The sequence below is a fragment of the Neophocaena asiaeorientalis genome, unplaced genomic scaffold (assembly GCF_003031525.2).
Source record: "Neophocaena asiaeorientalis asiaeorientalis breed wild unplaced genomic scaffold, Neophocaena_asiaeorientalis_V1.1 scaffold226, whole genome shotgun sequence".
Lineage (NCBI taxonomy): Eukaryota > Metazoa > Chordata > Mammalia > Artiodactyla > Phocoenidae > Neophocaena > Neophocaena asiaeorientalis.
In genome coordinates, this window is record NW_020173037.1 from 5,953,319 (window position 1) to 5,969,560 (window position 16,242).

Below are 16,242 nucleotides of genomic sequence, written 5' to 3' on the forward strand. Positions count from 1 at the left end.
AATTTAGCTAGAAATAAAATGCTTCTAAGTTACTGCTATTTTGTCAAGTACTGTTACTCCATGGTAAGTACAGAAAACTTAGGCAAACTGTGCCTCCGTGTCTTTGCATGTTAAAGATGATGTTGTATCTGTCTTTGACGTAAGGACCAGATAAGACTGCTCTATACATCAAGTTCTTCGGACAGTGCTTGGAACGTAGCCCTTAAGAAATAGTTTTTCAGTTTTTGTATTAGGATAAAGCTATTACTTTTGTGCACTACCACACCTAACCTTCAACAACCAGCAAACTTCAGCTCAGACGGACAAAGAGTAATAAATGCCAAAGAAAAAAGTTGTAACGCAAAGAAGGCAGGAGTCGAGAAGGGTTGCGGAGCCCGTGGGTGTGGTGGAATTTTAGGGCTGGCTGGGAAATGGGCGAACGGTAGGTTCTCGGGCCTCCCGATGTGTCGGAGGTGATGGGGGACTAAGTGACCGTGAGGGCGGATGATCAGCAGTGCGCTGGGGGCTCCCGGCCGTTAGGCAGGGAACTGTCTGGAGAGCGGAGCAGGTGGGCGGGAGCGGCAGAGCAGGCGCACGCCTCGCCCCGCCCCCGCCGTTACCATGGGGAGCGGGTCACCTGACCGAGCGCGGAGACGGAAGGCGTGGGGGGAAGGCGCGGGCGGAAGGCGGGGACGCGCGGCGCGGGCGGTCCTTGGGCGCGCACCGTCCTCCTCTCTCTGGGTCTCGGAAGTCTGAGCCAGTGACCGGCGGCGGCTGCAGTGTGTGCGTCTCTGCGGCCTCGGTGAGCAGCCCTGGGCGGGGAACCGGGGGACTCTCACACGGCGTCTCGGGCGCGGGCGTGGGGCCCCGGGCAGCTGGGCGGAGGGCGTCTCGCGCTGCCTTCCCCTCTGTGGGCTCCGCTCCGCGCCCTTCCCGGCGCCCGGCCGGGCCCGGGGCGAAAGTTTGCGCGAGCGGTGCCCTTCGAGAGCCCACGACCCTGTGGGTTTCGGGGTCCCGTCCGGGGGTGGAGGGCGAGCCTGGGGCCCGGCCGGGGGCGACGCCCGCCGCCCCCAGTCCCCGTCCGCCTCGACCCTTTTTGTTCGTGTCGGGTGAGCTATCCGGGGCCGGTGAGGGGAGAGTCGCCGGCTGCGGGCCGTCCTGGTGTCGCGTCCCCGGGCTGGGCTGCGTCGCCTTCCTCGGTGGCCGCTTCGAAACGTTGGGACGTGGATGGAGGAAGGAGGTGTTCGTTGCGCGGGCGAAGCCTTGCCTTTCGGGAGGGGGAGGGGGAGAGGTGTTCGCGGGGCGCTGGCTTCTGGAGAAGTTGGAGGAAAGGGAGAAACGCCCCCAGCAGGGTGCGCTCAGCAGGAATCCTCCCTCGAGGGTCGCGATTCTCAGCTTTCGTTTCAGGATTCGCTTGTAATACGGAGCAGGCGGAGGCATGTAGATGTGGATAAAGTTTTCCCTTTTTACCAAAATGGATTAATTTAAGCAGGGAGTCTCCTAAGGTGCTAATTTTTAACGGGAGATTTCTAGGTTTATCTGGCCTGTGTATATTATCTGCACAGCTGTTCACGGTTATTTTTAATATTATGTACCTCTCTTAGGAAGTACGTTTGGTTTACGAATCTCACGACATCCAGTTGTTTCAAAGAAGAAACAGTTGATTAAGAAGGAAAGTTACAGGGGAACCCAGCCGCAGCCTGGTTAGCTTTATCGCCAGTATATTACAAATGGTGAAATAAAATGTGTCCATTCTTTTAAGTTTTTCTCTTTGAGGTTGAGGGCAAACGGTAAAAATGTGTTTGTTTTTTCTTTCATTTTCTCTGTTACCAACTTCGTTCTACGAACTTCTGTTCTTTGAACGGTGTTTAAATATTATAGATCAGATAGTTTGTGCTGCAGAATAAAAATAAGGATATGGAATGTCTTTTTTTTTTTTTTACATCTCTATTGGAGTATAATTGCTTTACAGTGGTGTTGGAATGTCTTTTAATAGGTTCAGGAAAGAGTCATTCTATTATAATTCACATTTAATTTTGGCACCATTAATTTTTAGTTACGTTTGGGCATTATAAGAAAGGATATGAGAATCGTGACTAAAAGAGGAAGCATTTACTAATAGTTGGCGGTTGAGTGTACTATTCAGTAAACAGTTCCTTTAATTGAGCATGACTCAACTATTTTTTCTTTCTTGTTTTTTTTGTCGGATTTAGGTACTTCTTTAGGTAGTAAATGCCATAAGTTTCTAAAAAGAAAGATTTCCCCCCCCCAAAAAAAAACAGCTGTTACATCTAGTCATAGTTATATTCACATTTATTCATTTCTTTCCAAATGCTGCCAAGATTTTTTGCACATTTAGTTTTTGAGGAGGTAAGCAGTTACAGGGCTCAACATTTAAGCAAAAAAAGGGTATACAGTGTAAAATTTCCTTCCTTCAAGGTTCTCTAGCCAACCATATTCTCTTCCTTATAGGAGCCAACTGTTCGGCATTTTTTAGGTATCGTTCCAGGGATATTTTATACCTGTACAAACCTATAAATATATTTTCCCCCCTTCTGTTGTTTTTCTTTTTTATTGTGGTAAAGTACCCGTAAACTTTACCATCTTAACCATTGTTAAGTGTACAGTTCAGAGGTATTAAATACACTGACATTGGTGTGCAGCTATCACCACCTTCCATCCCCTTGAGTCTTTTCATCTTAACACTGGAAGTCTCTGCGCATTAAACAGTAACGCCCCATTCTCTCCTCCCCCCAGCCCCTGGCAACCATCGCTGTACTTTGTGTCTTTATGATTTTGATACTGCAAGTACTTCATGTAAAGTGGGATCACGTATTTGTCTTGCTTGTGTTTGGTTTATTTCGCTTCGCGTGATGTCCTCAAGGTGCATCCATGTTGTATCAATAGTACATTGCAGAGTTTCCTTCCATTTTTAAGGTAGGATAAAGTTCCGTTGTGTGTGTGTGCGCGCGCATACATATGTGTTGACATTTTGTTTATCCATTCATCTGTCGATAGACGCTTGGGTTGCTTCCACGTTTGAGCTGTTGCGAGTAATGCTGCTGTGAATGTAGGTATACAGATACCTCTTCAGGTCCAGATTTCGATTCTTTTGGGTGTATACTCAGAAATGGAATTGCTGGATCATACAGCGTTCTATTTTTAATTATGGGGGGAACTGCCATACTGTGTTTTATAGCACCTGTACCATTTTACATTCCCGCCAACAGTGAATAAGGGTTCTAATTTCTCCACATCCTCGCCAACACTTGTTTTATTTTTTTGATAGTTGTTACTCTGGCTGTGAGGTGGTATCTCATAGTTTTGATTTGCATTTCCGTAATGATTAGTGATGTTGAGTATCCTTTCGTGTGCCTCTTGGCTGTTGCTCTATATTTTTTGGAGAAACGTCTATTCATGTTCTTTACCGATTTTGTTGTTTTAGGAGTTCTATAAATATTCTGGATATTAATCCCTTATCAGATATGATTTGCAAATATTTTCTCGCATTCAGTGGGTTGCCTTTTTACGCTCTTGATAGTGTCCTTTGATGCACAAATTTTTTAAAATTTTCATTAAGTCCAATATGTATTTTTTCTTTTGTGACGTGTGCCTTTGGTGTCATATCGAAGAAACCATTGCCAAATCCAATGTCAGGAATGTTTTGTCCTGTGTTTTCTTCTAAGAGTTTTATTGTTTTAGGTCTTACCTTTAGATCCTGGATCCATTTTGAGTTAACTTTTGTATATATTGTGTTAGGTAAGGGTCCACCTTCATTCTTTTGCATGTGGAGATCCAATTTTCCCAGCACCATTTGTTGCAAAGACTGTCTTTTCCATTGAATGGTCTTGGCACCCTTGTCAAAAATCATTTGACCATGTATACGAGGGTTTATTTTAGGCTGTCTGTTCTATTCCATGGGTCTGTGTTTGTCTTTATGCTAATACTATACCATTTTGATTGGTTTTTAAAAATTTTTTTTAAATTTTTGGCTGTGTTGGGTCTTTGTTGCTGCACGTGGGCTTTCTCTAGTTGCAGCGAGCCGAGGCTACTCTTCGTTGCGGTGCGCAGGCTTCTCAGTGCGGTCGCTTCTCGTTGCAGAGCATGGGCTCTAGGCGTGCGGGCTTCAGTAGTTACCATTTTGAATACTCTAGCTTTATAGTAAATTTTGAAATCAGGAAGTGTGAGTTCTCCAGTTTTGTTTCTAAGATTGTTTTCAATTTCTTTCAGCAGTGTTTTGTGGTTTTCATTGTACAAGTTTTTTACCTTCTTGATTAGATTCGTTAAGTAGTTTATTCTTTTTGATGCTATTGTAAATGGATTCGGTTTTGTGTTTTCCTTTTCAGATTGCTTGCTATTTACGTATAAAAATGCAGCTGATTTTTGTGCATTGACTGTATCCTTTTACATTGCTGAATTTGTTTTTTAGTTTTAATGCTTTTTTGTGGAGTCTTTAAGGTTTTTTAAACCCTAAACATATAAGGTCATATCTGAAAACAGAGATAATTTTACTTCTTTTCCCGTTTGGATGCCTTTTATTTCTTTTTCTTGCTCTGGCTAGAACTTGCAGTACTGTGTTGAAGAGTAGTGTTGAAAGTGGGCATGCTTGCCTTGTTCCTGACCTTAGTGGAAAAATATTCAGTCTTTCACCATTGAGTGTGATGTTTGCTGTGGGTTTTGCATATATGGCTTCTATTATGTGGAAGTTGTTTTCTTCTCCTATTCTGTTGTGTGTTTTTATCATAAAGTGGTGTTGAATTTTGTCAAATGCTTTTCCTACATCAATTCAGATCTTGTGTTTTTTGCACTTCATTTTGTTGATACGTGTTACTTTGAACAATTTTCATATGTTGAGCCATCTTCGTATTCCAGAAATAAATCCCATTTGTTAAGAGGTGTCTAACCCTTTTAAAATGCTGTTGAATTCTGTTTGCTAGTATTTTGTTGAGGATTGCATCAGTGTTCATAAGGGGTGTTGGTCTATAGTTTGCTTTCTTGTGTCTTTGTCTGGCTTTGGTATCAGGGTAATGCTGTCCTCATAGAATGAAAGTGTCCCCTTTTCAATTTTTTTGCAAAATTTTGAGAAAGATTGGTATTCTTCTTTAAGTGTATAGTAGAGTTCACCAATGAAGCTATCAGGTTCAGGGCTTTTCCTTGTTGAGACATTTTTGATTACTGATTCAGTCTCTTTATTAGTTTTGGGTCTATTTAGATTTTCTATTTCTTAGTCTTGATAGGTTTTGTGTTTCTAGGAATGTGTGCATTTCATCTAGTTTATCCAGTTTTTTTAGTGTACAGTTGTTTATAGTGCTCTCTTGTAGAGAGACTTAATGTTTTATTTCTGTAGAAACTCTGCTAGTATTTCCACTTTCATTTTAACATGTCGAGTTTTTCCTAGTCCATTTAGCTAAAGGTTTGTCGATTTCGTTGCTTTTTTTAAAGAACTAAATTTAGTTTTCATTGATTTTTCTTTATTTTTTCTCTTCTCTTTTTTATTTATCTGTTACTTGCTTCTGCTAGCTTTGGGTTTAGTTTGTGTTTCTTTTTCTGGTTCCTTAAGTTCCCCATTCCATTTAACGCAAATTTGAGCATACTTTATATACTGCACTAAATAATGCTTTGTTTTTTCCAGTTAATGTGATAATATTTTCAACCTCGTTTACTATTTTGTGTATCTAGTACTTCCTCCTTTGTTGAAAGAATTTTGCTGTTAGAGTTGGTGCTTCAGTGAATAAAATGTTACATTTGTTGCTTTTTGTATGTAGGTACGTTTATAGACTAAAACCTGAAGTGGTATTGCTGGGTTGGAGGGTATCTGCATGTACGATTTTAGTAGATATTGCAAACTCACTCTTTGTGGAAATTATACTACTTTACACTTTTACCAGTAATGTATGAGTGTTTCTCAAAGCCTCATTATCAGAGAGTGTTGTTCAGCTTTGGATTTTTGCCAGTTCAATAGGTGGGAAATGGAATCTTATGGGTGAAAAGAAGTTATACTTCGAGTAGACTTCATATGACCATCTTTCTCAATTGCTTATCATGATAGTCTCCTGGGATATTTATTAAAAGAGTAATTCCTACGTCCTTCCATGAAATCTGTGTCGGCTTGGTAAAGTATTTTTAACTAGTGCCCAGATAATTCTGATCTGATGGTGAGCCAAGTCTGAGAAACACTGCCATGAAGACTGTTTAGGACTTTATCACAGTGTGTTGCGTGACACCGTATGTGAATCGTCTGGAATGCTTATGAATCCACAGTGTACTAGAAAACATGATCATTACTATTTATCATCTGGGTCCAGTGAATATTTTTTATAATTTAGGTCATTTTATGAATAACTTGCAGAAATGAAAATAAAGGCACAAGGAAACACGGTTTTACTAGAAACAGAATTTTAATAACAACTTGAACATAAGAAACCAAAAATTTTGTTCTGAGTTTTCCTGGTTTTGAAGGTATAGATAGCTGAAACGGGCAACATCTTTGAGTGCAACTAATTGCTCATCCACTGTCATCCATACAGTTGGGAGATACCCTTTTTATAAATATTGTTCCAGATTTCAGTTACATCTCTAATATATCTTAGCTTATCATTACTTTTAGGTTTTTTTCATGCACTTGGTTGTCAAAACACAATACTGGATTTTAGATTTCATATCCATCTCTAATAGGTTCTAACGTTGCTGTTCAGTAATTTTTGTACTTGCGTTGTCAAAATGCAGTATTTTTGCAAACTTTCATGGTTCGTGATTTTGCAGGGATGACCATCTGACTTACATTTGCAAAGAATTTTCATTTATACTTTTATAAATACCAATTAGAGTAGTCAGTGCAACAGATTTTTAAAAATTTCTCTACATTGCTATTTTCATCTGGTCACCTTTGTTTAACTACCTGCCTTCATTTGGCTACTTAGAAACCAAATCCAGTAAGTTTTGCTGTATAGATATAAAAGAGGAAAGAAGATGGTAAATATCCTTTTAAACAGGATCTAGGGACTTGTTTCAAAATATTGCATGATAAAGTGCTTTCTTCAGAATGACTAACTGAAAAATTGTATTTTTTAAATTAAGTATAGGCATATTGTTTACTCATTGATTTTTAAGTTTGAGGAATTTCAATTAGGATATCTTCATCTGAAAACTCATAGTCTGAGGTTTGCTTTTGATCAATTCCCTCATTATCATAAAAGTCTAGAGTACAGCTGTTTCTTTGTATTCATTTCTGATTTGTCTAATGTCTTCCTCCAGTTTATTCTCTGTGCCATCATGGGTGAAAAATGAAAAATCCCACATTTTCTACTGTGTTCAAAGAATACAGTTTAGAAGAAAGGCTACAAAGATGGTGTCTCCAGACTTCATACATTTTTGGAAGAGGATGCAGTACTTTGGGCAACACATACTGAAGGATGACATAATGTATTCCTAGAATGAATAAGAATGATTCTACTTTTCCTATTGTCATTTTAGTTTTTTCTTTAGCATACTTGGGAATAACGGATGAATAATGATTAAGTAATTCGTAGATACATTAGCAAAACTGTTTCAAGATATGGGAAAAATAAGTTCACTAAGATTCCGTAACGCATCTTAGATTTATGAAGGAGTCCAGTTGAACCCTTGTGATATTTGTAAGGTAGGGTGATTTTACTCTAAAGATTTTTTTTCCCAGTTCATCCCTCCCTCCCTTTCTTTTGTCTTAAGAAAGAATAAAAGTCGTGAAATAGAAATTCTGAAAAAAGAAACTCAGAATTTAAAATTGTGTCCATTGGACACTGATGGTATACAAAGGGTTAAAGGGCAGATTTCTGGACTCTACTCTTTTAGTTTCTGGGGCCAGGACTCAAGAATCTGTTATTAACAAGATTTCCAGGTTATCCTTATGGACTTGAAGACGCCATGTTTTAGGACCTTAAGAAGGTTTTTACTTTACTACCATATGGAAGTACTTTAGATTACTTCTCTGATAGAGCATTTCAATTGTTTCCTGTGCTGTGAGGTGATAATCTCACTGTGGTTTTGATTTGCATTTCCGTGATGATGTTGAACACCATTGCATGTATCTGTTGACCATCTGTATGTCTTCTTCGGGAAAATGTCTGTTCGGATCCTCTGCCCTTTTTTTAATTGTGTTTTTTATTTTATTTTTTTCGTTGTGGAGTTATATGAGTTCCTTTTTTAGCTTGGCTGTTAATCCTTATCAGATGCGTGATTTGCAAATATTTTCTACCATTTGGTAGGTTGCCTTTTCAATTTATTGTTTCCTTTGCTGTACAGAACCTTTTTAGTTTGATGTACCACTTGTTTATTTTTCTTCTGTTGCCTTTGCTTTTGGTGTTAAATCAAAATAGTCATCACCAAGACTAATGTCAAGTGGCTCATTGCCAATGATTCCTTCTAGAAATTTTATGGTTTCAGGTCTTATGTTCAAGTTTTAACACATTTTGAGTTGATATTTGTGTATGGTGTAAGATAGGGCTCAGATTTCATTCTTTTCCATGTGGTTGTCCAGTTTTCCCATTTACTGAAGAGAATGTACTTTTCCCATTGTATATTTTTGACACCTTTCTCACAAATTAATTGACCATACATGCGTGGGTTTGTTTTGGGGCTCTTTATTCTCTTCTGTTGGTCTATGTGTGTGTTTTTATGCAGTATCATAGTGTTTCAGTTACTATAGCTCTGTAATATAGTTCGAAGTGAAAGTGTGATGCTTCTAGCTTTGTTTTTTCCCTCAAGTTTGCTTTGACTATTGGGGTTTTCTATGATTGCATACAAATTTTAGGGTCGTTTATTTTCTTTCTTTTAAAAATGCTATTGGAACTTTGACAGAGATTGCATTAAATCTTTAGATTACTTTGGATAGTATGGACATTTTAACAATATTAATTCCTCCAGCCCAGGAGCACGGAATATCTTTCCATTTGTGTTGTCTTTCATTTCTTTCATCAGTGTGCTGTAGTTTCAGTGTACAGGTCTTTCACCTCCTTATTTAAATTTATTTCTCTGATGCAGTTGTAAATGGGATTGTTTTCTTAATTTCTGTTTCTGGTAGTTAATTGCTAGTGTATAGAAAGGCAACAGATTTTTGTATATTGGTTTTGTATCTTCCAACTTTACTGAATTTATTAGTTCTAACAGTTTTTTGGTGATTCTTTCAGCTTTTCTACGTATTAGTAACATTTCACCTGCAAATACTGACAGTTTTACTTATTCCTTTCCAACTTGGGTACCTTTTATTTCTTTTTCTTGCCTAGTTGCTCTGGCTGGGACTTCCAAGAGTATGTTGAATAAAAGTGGCAAGGGTGGGCATCCTTGTGACTACATTTTTACATCCCCCACCCCCGTTTATACTTTTGATGTCACAGTTTACATCCGTTTATCTGTGTTTCCCTTAACAAATGGTTGTAGCTGGTTGTGTTTTGTTTTGTCTTTTAACCTTTATTCCAGCTTTGTGATTAATCCACCATGTTTACAGCTTTAGGTTACTCTGAGTTTTTTTATATATTTTCTTTTACCAGTGGGATTGATACTTTATGTTTTCCTGTTACTAATTAGCACCTTTTTGTTTCAACTTAAATCCCTATAAAATTTCTTATAAGGCTGGTCTAGCGGTGATGAACTCTGTTAGCTTTTGCTTGTCTGAGAAACTCTTTACCTTGCCTTCAAATCTGAAGGACAACTTTTCTGAGTGGAGTATTTTTTTTTAAAGATTTAATTTATGTTTGGCTGTGTTGGGTCTTTGTTGCGGTACACAGGCTTCTCCTTGCGGTGGCTTCTCTTGTTGTGGAGCACGGGCTCTAGGTGCGTGGGCTTCAGTAGTTGTGGCACGTGGGCTCAGTGGTTGTGGCTCGCGAGCTCTAGAGCGCAGGCTCGCTAGTTGTGGTGCGCGGGCTTAGTTCCTCCGTGGGATGTGGGACCTTGCCGGACCGGGGCTCAAACCCATGTTCCCTGCATTGGCAGGTGGATTCTTAACCACTGCGCCACCAGGGAAGTCCCCTGAGTGGAGTGTTCTTGGCAGCAGTTTTTTCTTTCAGCGCTTTGAGTTATATCCTGCCACTTCCTTCTGGCCTGTCTGCTCAGAGTCTCTTGGGAGTTCTCTTGTACATAACAAGTTGTTTTTCTCCTGTCGCTTTTTAAGATTCTCTCCTCATTTTGATATTTTAATTATAATATGTATTGGTGTGGGTATCTTCATCTCTTTTTTGGAACTCCCTGAACTTCCTGGATCTAGATGTCTGTTTCCTTCCCAAAATTAGGGAAATCTTCAGCCATTGTTTCTTCTTTCTTATGTGAAGGAAACTTTCTTCACGTAAGTTTTCTGCCTCTTTCTCTCCTTTCCTTCAGAGAACCTTACGATGCAAATGTTGGTTAGCATGTTGTCTCATACCTCTCTTAAGCTATCTTCATTCTTTTTTCTTTTTGCTGCTCTGATCAGATGAGTTACACTGCCCTGTCTTCTGCTTTGTTTCTTCCTTTCTTCAGATTCATTTCTTCCTTTTTTCTGCTTTGTCTAGTCTGCTGTTGAACTCCTCTGTTGTGTTTTTTAGTTATTGTAGTTTTTAGCCTTATGATTTCTACTTGGCGCCTTATATTTTCAGTATCTTCTGAAATTCTTACTTTGTTCATCCATCGTTCTTCTGAGCTTGGTGAGCATCTTTATGACTGTAATTTAAAACTGTTTATCAGGTGAATCACTTTCATTAAGGTCTTTTTTACAGAGCTTTTATTTTGTGCTTTCGTTTGGGTCATATTCTTGTTTCTTCGTTTCCCTTGATTCTCTTTGTTCAGATAAAACAGCCACCTCTCCTAGTCTTAAACGACTGGCCTCACAGATGAGCCTTCTCGTTCGACCCTGCACTAGCTCTTGGTTGTATTTCGTAACCTTGCAGCTTTCCCAGCAGCCTGCTTTAATTGCTTTTGGCTCCCAGTAGTTGAGGGTGTGTCAGGTCTGTCACTGGCCCAACGGGGAGGATTGTGGTCAGCACCTAGATTCGGGCCGTTGGGAAGCCACGCTCTCAGGCAGCAGTTTTAAAAGTATGTGAACTTACCTGTTTCAGGGGAAGATTGGGAAATAGGCATTTCTGTCTGCTCCCTCTGCACTGAGCCCTGGTAAGACTGCCAGTTGACTGTGGCTTGTTTGCTACAGTCCTGTTGAACTGGTGAATACAAGCCCCGCTGGCCACCAGGGCCAGGCTAGCCAGGGATGTCCCCTGTGGGCGGCAGACATGTACACTGGCACTAGGTCCTTGCTCAGAGACGCTGGCTGCCTCGGGTGGGACAGAGAGAGGGAGAGTGCACAGATGGTACCTGCTGGCCCTCCCAGTTTCTGGAGAGAATTATAGCCCCTGGGTGTGTGTTTAATTACAAGCCTGCTTGCTCTACAGGCCCCAGCTTTGAAGATAAGGTAATCGACCTCTTTTACAGGGAGTCTGGGGTGCAGTTCAGTCTGCTGTCTTTACACTGTGCCCTGGAGGAGAACCTGTTAAGAACTGTTTTCTCGGTAGGCCAGCTGGTGGGGCACCAACTTGTATGGGTTCCCCAGTTAGACCATCACTGGGCCGCACTTTTGGGCCGACAGAGCCAGATGATGGCGCCGTTGTCCTCTCCACAGATGCAGCGTACTGTTGGCTTGGTGGTGGTGGAGGGGACTCAGGTAGGGTCTTCCTCACACCTGAAGCTGCCTTCGGGGTGAGCATATCATACAGGTCCAGCCCCTTCCATGCAGCTGTCAGTAGGAGTGCCGTCGTCCTGGGGGACGTGTGAATGTACACCCTGCTGGCAGCCAGAGCCAGGTGATCAGGGGTTGTCCCCTGGGCGGCAGCTACAAAAACCGGAGCACCAGATGTGTTGCACCGTATTTTTTTTTTTTTTTTTTTTTTAAGATCAGTGGTTCTGCAGTCCTGAATTTTCATCATCCCAAGGTTTTTTAAAAATAACTCAGACTAAACAAGCTGACAAACATTGTTTTACCTTGAACGATCACACCATTTTTAAAAGGGGAGGCCAGTTGTAGTGGGTGGTTTGAGAGAAGGAATGAGTCAGTCGCTCAGAAAATGATGAGTGGTGCCATTTAGGTGACATTAACGGGACATCTTCACTAGCATGTTTCCTACTTTGTTGATCAGAGCATTGCTGCTAGAAAGCAAGTTAACTAGTTGTTCCAAAATATCATATACAGTGTCTGAATTTCAGAGTTCTTTGGTCTGTGCACATATTTAAGGACCAAGGAAGTTACCCTGACATTGCCCTGAGGAGGTAGAGGGTCAGATGGAAAACTTGATACTGAGGCAGAATTAGTCAAATTCTTTTTGTCTTCAGTTGCTCTGGAAGAACCCTGAAACTGTTCGAAGCACTGAGAAATCTCTTAGTAGTAATTGATTTGGGGGGTTATCTTCTAAAGGCCTGCACCACGGCGTGCAGAGGCGTTCAGTGAGGTGTGAGATGCAAGGAGGTTGCCGGAAGCATAGAGTGGGCCAAGCCTGGGTTTAGGGGTCAATGAAGAGCACCAGTTCTTTTCAGGAATTAGACCAATGAAACAAAGTTGTTACTTTGTCAGGAATGTTGTGAGCAGACCATTAGAGTAGATGGCAAAGGTGTGGTGCCTGCTGATCTCGGGAGCAGCGAGAGCTGTAAGCTCTCCCTTCTCACTGATTGCTCCGTCGGCTGAAGGGAAGGCCTGCAAAGAGATTTTGTCTTCAGTTGGTAGAGTCATAGTGTTTGATAGAGTTTTAAGTGAGAGTAAAATGGGAATTCTCACACTGATGTAATGGAATTATTTTCAGAGTTCTCTCAAATCTCATTATTGATCATTCTGAAATTCCAAACATAATTGAAAGGATTTCAAGAGTAGCCTTGTGGTTCTTCAAAAAGGGCTAAGTATTTTTTTAAATATTTATTTATTTATTTGGTTGCACTGGGTCTTAGTTGTGGCAGGCAGGCTCCCCAGTTGCGGCTCATGGGCTCCTTAGCTGTGGCACACGGTCTTCCCAGTTGTGGCATGTGAACTCTTAGTTGTGGCATGCATGTGGGATCTAGTTCCCCGACCAGGGATTGAACCCGGGCCTCCTGCATAGGGAGCGTGGAGTCTTATCCACTGCGCCACCAGGGAAGTCCCCAGGGCTAAGTATTTTTGACACTTAGCTTTAGGTCAAAGGTTTAAGTATACCATACAAGTGAGTTAATGGAGTCCTTCAAGAAAAATAATACAAACATTTATTATTCTCCTGGAACGCTTTTAACAGTGTTGTTCGAAGTAGTAGGTTTGTTGGGAGTTCCCTGGTGGCTTAGTGGTTAGGATCCCAGGCTTTCATGGCCCTGGCCTGGATTTAATCCCTGTTTTGGGAACAGAGATCCCATAAGCTGCTCGGTGTGGCAAAAACAAAACAAAGCAAAAAAAAACAAAAAAAACCAAACCCAACAAAGTAGTAGACTTGCAAGGTGAGACGATTAGAACTTTGCAGTAAAAGTTTTAACCATATCTTCTTTACTGTAATTTTGATACTATTGGCTAAAATATTTGATAAACATTTGTCTCCTGTCAGGATAAGGTATTGTGTTAGATAAATAAAAAATTAAATGTGGGCCTTGATCTCAAGTAGCAGAGTTAAACATAAACTAGCTGTAATGAAAGGCAGAGTGAAACTGTAAACTGAGAGACACAAATAATGTCAGACTGAAGTCATCAAAGGTGACCTCACAGAAGTCACCTTGACTAAGATTTTGATAGAAAAGTCCTGGGAGAATATTCCAGGAAGAAGACAAAGCTTTTATAAAGATGTGGAGACACAGAAACACTTGACCTGGGTAGGAAATGGCAAGTCATTTGTGGCTGGAACGTTGTAATGTTTGGAAAGAAACTGGATGAAATGAGACCAAGAAATAGTTTGAAGTAAAAACATTGAGGAATCCTTTGTATTTTAGAAGAATGGTGAGATTTAATTAAGGGCAACATACTTAAAATGAACAAACTAAATTTTTTAAAAAGTATAAGTTGGGGTGATATTTGTTATTTTTAAAAAAATTCTGGGAAGCCCATTTCTTGGCCTGAGTGTGGGTATGAGTGACCTCAGAGTTGTTGAGACAACTTCAGTTAATATTAGTTTGAAGAAAAGCTTCTGTGGGGATAAAAATTGAGAAAACTACTTAGTGAGTTTTGAAATGAGCCACTCATCCATTTCATTTTTCATGAGGAAAAATGGGATCTTGTAGGTGACCAGTGGCAGAACCAAAAATGGAAATAGCACCTGGATTACTGGTCAACATTAGTTACAGTGAATTTAAAATGATTGTGTTTATGATGTCGATAAAATGGTTGAAAGTTTAAATAAAATGGGTTTAAGGAGAAAGCTTCTAGGGAAGTGATCTTTTGAGACACAAAAGGGTACTTCATTTTGTTTCCCCGGATTAATAGAGTTAAGCCGTGTTTGATTGTGCTTTCTCAAGAATTTGCATTTTATCCACAAACCTAGGCCCCGTTTTCCTCTTCAACACTGTATCAGGCTACTGCTATTCAGCATTTTACTGGAGGTTCCACCCCAGGGCAATTAGGCAAGAAAAAGAAATAACATGGGCAGAGGATTTAAATAGACATTTCTCCAAAGAAGATATAAAATAGCTACTAGGCACATGAAAGATGCTCAACGTTATTAGTCATTAGGGAAATTCAGATCAAAACTACGATGAAACGCTGCTTCACGTGCAGTAGGGTTGCTGTAATAAAGCAGACGATAGCGGGTGTGTACTGTGCCGTCTTATGTAAGGGCCTTGAGCCTTCACAGGCTTTATGTGTGCGGGCGTGGGCAGCGGAGCTCTTAGAACCAGTGCCCCGCAGATGCCGAGGGACAACCGCACTGGCCAAGATAGAAACTGGAACCCTCTCATGCGCCGGTGGGAATGTAAAGTGGTGCAGTCACTTCAGAAACCAGTTCAGTTCCTCGAAAAGTTAAAGAGGATGCCCATGTAACCTGGCAGTTTTACTCTTAGCTGTATACCAAGACAGGTGAGCGTTACGTGTTTACACACAAGTTTGGACGTAAATGCTCATTAGCAGCATCGCTCAGAAGTCAGAAAGTGCAAAGCCACCCAAAATGTCATCGACTGCCACCCAGAAGTGTCGTATCCATACAATGGAATATTGTTCAGCCATTAAAAAGGAGTGAAGTACTGGTACCTGCTACAGCACGAATGGACTTCGGGAGCATTATACTAAGTGAAAGAGACTAGACACAAAAGGCCACATGTCCTGTGATTCCAAGTTAAATGTCCAGAACAGGCAAATCGAGAGGCAGAAAGTAGATTCATACTTGCTGGGAGCTGGAGGGACGGGAGAATGGGTGGGCATGGGGTTTCTTTCTGGGGTGATGGAAATGTTATAATATTAGGTGATAGGGACGGTTGCACAACTCAGAATGTACTAAAAACTGTCGAATTGTATACTTTACAAGAGTGAATTCTGTGGTATGTGGAGTGTATCAATGAAAAAGCCTGTCCTTTAGTACCCAGCTAGGAGACACAAGCCATATAGTAATTTGAGCAGTGACAGTTTAGTGTACAGAATTTTAACGATACCATGATTGAAGACACAGGGCTTGGCCCGTCCGAAGTAAAGAGAACTTTAAAGGATACAGGAAGAGCACGTTTTTTAAGTGTCTGCTCCCCCCAGGGCTGAGATAGAGTGCCCCAGGATGAGCTGTCCTCTCCCCGTATCGGGATCCAGGCTTTGTTGGAGAGAGTGCAGCCGTCGCTCAGTGGACGGTGAAGTTGCTGAGATACCAAACTTCTGGATAAGTCTCCCTTTGGGGTGCTGCACCTTGGAACTCGCCGCAAGCCACAGGAAGGGGATGCTAGGGAAAGCTACTCGTGAGGGATGCCTTGCTGGTGACCCCATTGCTGGGAACTTGCTCGACAGAGTACTGGGGACGGTTGGCTGCTGTGCACTGCGGGAGCTGGGTGCTTAGGCTGCTCGAAGGTGGCGCCTGGCTGGAGCCGTACACTGGAACTTAGAAAAGAAAAAACCCTTTCTCCTGCAGTGTGCTCCAGCTTCCTCTGCTGACAGAGATCAGCATCTTGCCACCTGGTGGAAGAGCAGATAATTAGAGGGCCCATCTCCATTTCCACAGAGCAGCAGATTATGGGTGGATTTTGATTGGGAGGTAATAAATTGATATGTCAAACCCTGTACCAATTTAGAATATATTCTGTTTTGTTGGGTTTAAAGGAAGTGTTCATCTCAAAACAGCTAAACAAAATTTTGGAGTG

At 41.2% G+C, this 16,242-nt stretch overlaps 1 protein-coding gene across 3 annotated transcripts in view; it reads left to right on the forward strand.

Annotated features, from left to right (window-relative positions):
* The first annotated feature begins 640 nt into the window (after window positions 1–640).
* Window positions 641–16,242, forward strand: part of SDCBP (syndecan binding protein) — a 32,150-nt gene continuing 16,548 nt past the window's right edge. For 2 of the 3 annotated variants that reach the window (XM_024742551.1, XM_024742552.1), the window contains exon 1: window positions 641–781. The gene's annotated coding sequence lies outside the window, so the exon portion shown is untranslated. Of the gene's footprint in view, window positions 782–16,064; window positions 16,137–16,242 lie in introns of those variants that run through there. The other variant, XM_024742550.1, reaches the window with a different exon arrangement.